Source organism: Coenobita brevimanus, chromosome 78, assembly GCF_032717465.1.
Source record: "Coenobita brevimanus isolate Jiangsu-jjx chromosome 78, ASM3271746v2, whole genome shotgun sequence".
Lineage (NCBI taxonomy): Eukaryota > Metazoa > Arthropoda > Malacostraca > Decapoda > Coenobitidae > Coenobita > Coenobita brevimanus.
The window spans coordinates 34,542,259-34,549,066 of record NC_137031.1 but is presented as its reverse complement, the minus strand read 5'-3'; positions in this window follow the sequence as shown (position 1 = coordinate 34,549,066).

Here is a 6,808-nt window from a genome sequence, read left to right as displayed (position 1 = left end):
CATCAAAAAACAGCACATTCAACTTCCAAATGCCACCATCCCTCAGCAGGGATGCTTCAGAATTCACTGCCCTAGTTGTACTGTAGAGTATTTCTGCAAGAGATCCATGGTGACAGGGAACATTTCTGTATCAAGCCAAAATTCAAATAAAAGCATTCGCATAGTCCACCTTCCACATAAACTGTAGCCCTTACTCTGTTATACATACTCTTAACAGCATTTAACAAAGGCTAGAATGCCACATTCAGAGTGGTTTGCAAAGGTTTCATCTTTAAGTGGTGGCTGGAGATTTGCATGTTTTTGATGACATAATGCCATTAAGGATAGTAGGCTGGTCATCTGTCAGTATACCTGATTGCAGTACCCTAGCCCTGGGCCTCTATACTTTCAGTGGGGGAACATAGCATTTTCAAAAACTTACCTGCCTTGTTTAAATAGCCAATTACTGTACAGGCAGTCCTTGTCATAAATTAGGGATGTTTTCCACATTCTCTCCCTTCTTGCTGTACAGTTGATACTGTAGATTAAGGGAAACAATGTAGAAAATCGGTTTCATACAGCTGGTATGGATCTTTAATGGATGATACTTCTGTAGCTTTACTCAGCTAGAATACTGAACTTGGAAAAAATAATTTATAATGAGGACAGACACGATTTGAAAGATGGTCACTTCACAGTAGCACCAATATTACTGGATGGCAGAGCTGCATAGTTGTTTTGAAAGTCCATAAACTACCCCCTCTCCAACCCCTCAAAGGAGGAAGCTTGACTGCAAGAGAAAGGCAACAGCCTGTGGCTCACCTACAAACAAGAACAACTACAGCTCTCTTTTATGTTTACATGTACAGTAGTCTTGTGGTAATAACATCTCTGTCAGGGACACAGTTTTGCACAGGTTCAGTTCCCAAGTGGTGACAGGATGTTTTTTAATTATGTAATGCCATCAAAGAAAGTAGGCTAGTCATCTACCTTTTGAGTACCATATATATTGGAGTGCAGTAACCTTGCCTCGGACCTCAAGCTACACCTTGGAGGGGGTACTATGGGATATGTGTGTGTGTGTTTGTTCACACCTTGTATAAGTAGCAATAGTAGATGTATTTTCACTTGAAACTGTTTTACTCCCACATGAACACAGTATAGTGAGCCCTTGTTTTTGCACATAACTGGTACCACTACTGCATTTAGTGCGAGATAATGAAATTGTGCGACTGAAAGTAGAGAACCTATGGGATTTATCCTAATAGGTACTGGGCACCCCAGTCATAAACCCAAATTTTCCCCTTTACAACAATAGAGACATCCATACTGCTATGGCAAGTACCAAACGGTATCAGAAACACACATAGTAATGGTTAGGTTAATGGGAAATGGTGAATAGGGCACAATAAGGAAGACGCACATACCTTACAGAGACCTGAAATGGGCTTGTGGTAAGGGGTTCTGAGGCTAGAGGGTGGGGTTAGTGGTCTCCACTGGCTGGAATTTACAGTACCAGTACTCCTTTAGTAAGGACTTGTCATTTAATCCCTCAAAGCTGTCAGGAACCACAGATTTTGCACTATCATAGTATGCAGCTCAGATGGGCGATAGCAATGATTTTTAACTGAGAACGTGATAAAAGCAGGAATGCAGATTTTCATCTAGTGATGATAAAAACCGCCATAACCAAATGTGCACCTTGGGCTCACTGTACAGTACTAAGTCATGGTTGCATGATATTTGATGAGAATTAATTATGAGGTAGGAATGAGTCTCCTTGGTTGCATGATATTTGATGAGCCTTATGAGGTAGGAATGAGTCTCCTTGGCTTCATGATATTTGATGAGCCTTATGAGGTAGGAATGAGTCTCATTGGTTACTAGTTATCTCAACCCTCCCATGTGGCAACATGATGCCATCACCTAAACTGGAAGAGGTTAGGGATCTTTGTCTGGTCAAAGAGTACTACAAGTAACGTTTTATGTGCATACACAGTAATTCTACTGTAAATAAAAACATGGTACAGTAACACCCAATTCCATTTTACCCACTTCAGAGTATTGAGGCCTGAGGCTAGGCCATCATAATCAAGTGCATTTAAAGGTAGATGATCAGCATACTTTCATGTGCTATACTGTCACTCTAGCTAGGGCTTTCTAACCACTAGACCACCAGAAACCCTAGTGTAAACTGATTTTCAGGTGAACAGGAACTACAGAATGGCACCTCAAGACACTAAGGAAATGGTCCGTGTAGTAGGACGGATTACTGCCATGAGTCACAGTCTAAGGTTAGTTTACCAATTGTTTGACTCAGGTCTGTATACTGAGTGGCTTTAGAGCAGAAGCGTGGCTAAGATATTAAATCGCTGGTAGCTAAGGACTGACCAAGTCTAGTTGTGGGGTGGCCCAAAAGAGAACTCTGTAATGGGATGAGAGGGAGCTTATTCCCTCGTTAATTTGTAGCCAAAGGCTGATCAAGCCTGGTCATGGGGTGACTCAAAAGAGAACTCTGTAATGGGATGGGAGGGAGCTTATTCCCTTGTTAATTTAGGGTGTCCATTGAGGTGGTCAGACATATACAGGAGTGGCCAGTGGCACCCTCAGAGTGTGCCATTGCATTGGAGACTTCATAATATCTCTTCCTTAGCAATTCACTCTGCACATCTTTGTATCCTCGTGGATATTATTAATGCAAATTATGCCAGTATTAAAATGATATAAATAGCTACAGTAGCTATCATTTAGGAGAATGTTAAGACGTACACTAAAATGCAAAATAAATTGCTAAGGAAGAGGTGCTACCAAGACTCCTAGTCACCTAGATTATGGGTCTTATTCAGGTGCTTAGAGGGATGCCTTTATGCAGTGGCTTTGATATAGCCAGATGTTTTCGTTGCCCCCTCAGCTCCCTGCTTGTCCCTGGAATGGGGGATTGTGGAGTGCTGGAGAAGGGCAGCTTCAGCCTACAGTCCATATCATTCATGTCCAGATGAATCTGAAGCCACAACAGTAAAAAGAATACGAATAAGAATGTCTCATTTGATTCAAGGGTTTCTTAATTGCAGATTGAGGTCTGGAAACTACATACTGTTCTTGGAGGTTGAATGTGATGGCAAGAAGTATGTGTTGGTGCAACACCTTTGGCAGCTTGTTGTCTTTTCCTATGCAATTAAGATCTTCGGCAGATACCGTATAACCAGACTGAAGAAAGGTGTGCTGGAGATTGTGAGTGCTGAGATTGTATTATTTTTCTGTAATACTGTATAGTCTGGACTTAATAGCATAACATTTATATTCATATAGGCATAATTTGTTATAAATCAATGATGTGGTGGTAGGTGGGGGTGCTCACCATCCACTCACTTGATGTAGTGCTGCTTTGGGTGTTTGCCCTTTCGTCTCTTCCTTCCTTTCTTCCTTCCTTCCTCCTCTGTCTTCCTTCATTTTTTCCTCTTCTTCTGCCTATGGGTTATTTTACACTCCCTCTTCTGTTTTTTTTCCCTTCATTCATTCCTCTTCCTTCTACCTGTGGTTGACTCTACACTGAATGACAAGCCAAATAGTTTCCTTTACACCAGGAAACCATTTACTATGCTGGATGGTAACCATACAACCAAATTATGGCACATGGTGGTTTAGTGGGTAATTAGGTGCTCCATTCGGATTGAGTCTGTAGGTTTATATCTAAGGGTTGGTTGGGGTTTATTGTCTACATAATGCCACCCAGAGATGATTGAGGCTGGTCACTCTCATCTTAAATGTCAGGACCAACTTGCCTAGCCCCAGGCTTCCATGCTCCTTATGGGGCAACATAGGATTGGATGATGGATGGATGGATGGAAAGTATCAAAATCCAGTATCAAGTATTTCCTTACAGTTATCATTGTATTCAGAGTCATCACCAGAGATCATCAGCCTCAGTATGAGGATTCCTTAAGAGGATGCATGGCTTTATTTGACCTAATATGATATGAATATTTCATACACAGTACTGCGCACCCTCAATTCATGATAAGGATGCCTTTGAAAAAATCCATTGCAAGACAGTTTATTTTATATTGTATCAGTTATAACATGGGTTCAGTGGCAGTGTAATTTTGGCCAAGGGTTGCCCATCCAACAAAGTCTAAAAACAAGTCTCCACCACACCTAAACTTGCAATTATTTTAATTCACTGGACTTTAGTTGTTACTTCCTATGAAATAAAAGGAAAAATTAGTTTCCAACTGACTTAAGCTGGTCGTTATTTCACCTCACTACACTTAATTTGCTGCTTGAACTCTGACACCACACATTGTTCCATCACTGACACTAACAGACTCATTAGTGACCAAGTTCAGTGGTCATCTTGGACCAGACAAATGACTGTAAGCCTGTATGTCAGTGATCATATCCCTGTAAGTGAAAATAATGATTGTACATTGATCACTGAGGCTTCAAAAGAAAACATAATGATCGTGTAAGTGAAAAGACAATCGTATAATGAAAAAGGTCCAAACATTTTAGTTATCAAATAAGCAATGCATCTCATATATAATGATCCCATGGTTATAGCAGTTTGTGCTACCTATACATGATGAAAATCTGCACTCTGCCATTATTCTGGACTTTTCAGCTAAAAAACGTCATTATCACACACCTGAGCTGGTTTCTGCTGACAATGATGGTGCAGTATCTATGCTTTCTGATGGCTTTGAGGGATTCAAAGATGAGGACATAATCGAGGAGTTAATCCCAGGTGGTGGAGACCACTATCCATCCCCTAGCCTCAGAAACCCCTTTCCTCATGTCCATTTTAGGTCTCTCTGTGGTACATATTTCTTCCTTATTGTGTCATTTTCATCACTTCCTGTTTGCTTAACAATACATATTTGTGCTTCTGATTCTTACCAATACAGTATGTACTGTATATATTTAGTCTGTATAAATTGTTGTAAAAGAGCAAATTTGGGTTTATGAGTGGGATGCTTGGTACTAGTTAGGGTAAGTCACATAAGTTCTCTGTTTTCTTATCACGCATTTTCATTACCGTGCTCTAGGCTTGGTACCAATTATGCATGATAACCAAGGGATAACTGTACTGTATACCGGATCACTGTAAAATGAGGATTTTCTGTATTCAAACAGGACATTGCAGTAAACTGCTGTTTTTATAGTAATGGCAACTTTAGCAAAGCTCTGTAATAATATATTACTGGATATACTCTTTTTTGTTTTATTCTTTGCCTAAAATTGCCATCTTTACCTCTTGAATGCTGAGTTGTAACAACAGTTTATCATCATCATCATCACCATTTAATCCTGTGTTGCCTCATGAGGAGCATAGGAGCCCAGGGCTAGACAAGTTGGTACTGGCAATTAATGTGAGACTGACCAGCCTCACTCATCCCTGAGTGGCATTATGTGAGCAATAAACCCCAACCATCTCTTGGATATAAACCTACACAAGCTTTATCCAATTGGAGCACCTTGATTAAACACTAAACAACCAGGTGCCATAATTTGGATGTATGGTTACCACCAAGTGTAGTACTGCAAATGGTTTCCTGGTGTACAGGAAACCATTTGGCTTGTCACTCAGTGTAGAGTCACCCTTAGGTATAAGGAAGAGAAAAGAATGAAGGAAAGAAACAGAAGAGGACAGAAGGATAGAAGCAAGGAAGAGAGAAAAGGGATCACCCGAGAGCAGCACTACATTGAGTAAGTGGATGGTGAGCACGCCGCCACCTATGATGCTGGTCATGAAAAAGTGCTATAGAAAGGGTGTACAGCCATATTATTGTCTTTTTCTGTCACTGAACTGCAAAAGAATTAAAATCTGAGCCAAGTTAAGGTGAAAGCACAGCTAGTACACAGGAGTCCTGTTGTTCCAAGTACTGTATCAAGGTTTGACACAGCGAGGATCTGTTGTATATAAATCACAATGTGAAGGGCTATTGCTTGACACAACTTCAACTTCATCATATAGCAAGGCATGACTGTAGATGGTTTTGGCACTTGGTTTAGCTCTCGGTCCATAAAAGGTATCAGCTGTACTATGGCCAACATTTATATGGGGATTAGTTAACCCACGGCGTCCCGTCGACGTTCTTTAACGTCCACTTGTTTTGTCACTGCCAATCCCGTCGACGTACATAAATGTGAAAAAATTGCAAGCCACGGGATGCCATTTGCAATTAATTAGTTATTGTGAAATGCATTAGTGAAGGAAAGAAAAAGGGTGCTGATGGTTATACCCGTGAGGTAGACACGATTCTAGGGTCCTTCCCCACCCCCTCCTTAGGTGGGAAAAAAATGATGACAATGATAATGATGATGATGATGATGATGTAGCATACTGTAGTCTACACAACTTGGCAGAGAGTTTGTCCTCCCTGAGATATTTCCTGTAGTTCTGTAGCAGAATAACACAGGACTGTACTGCAGCTCTGTATACTTTCAGAAGCTTTTCTCTGTGACTTGCTTCATGTTCTAGTTCCCATCTCATCACGTTACAGGTTAGCATTGAACATAGAGAAATGGCAATTTTAGGCAAAGCTAAAGTGAAAAGAGTACACATAGCTAACTAATTTAGTGTTACAGTTTTGTGCAGTTGGTCCGTATTATTTTTCCAGAGAGGAAACAAGGTGCCAGTGCTGCTCACAACTGATCGGTCAAAACTGAGGACAGTTAGTGATGAGGAAGATTTGTCTAACTTGCCAGCAGCCCCCTTTGGACTCATCTCATACAAGGTAAAGCAAATTAAACTTATTGTATACATAGTAAAGAAAATGTTATAACTCCTGCACGAAACAAGGCTATACAATGACTGAGACATTTGATA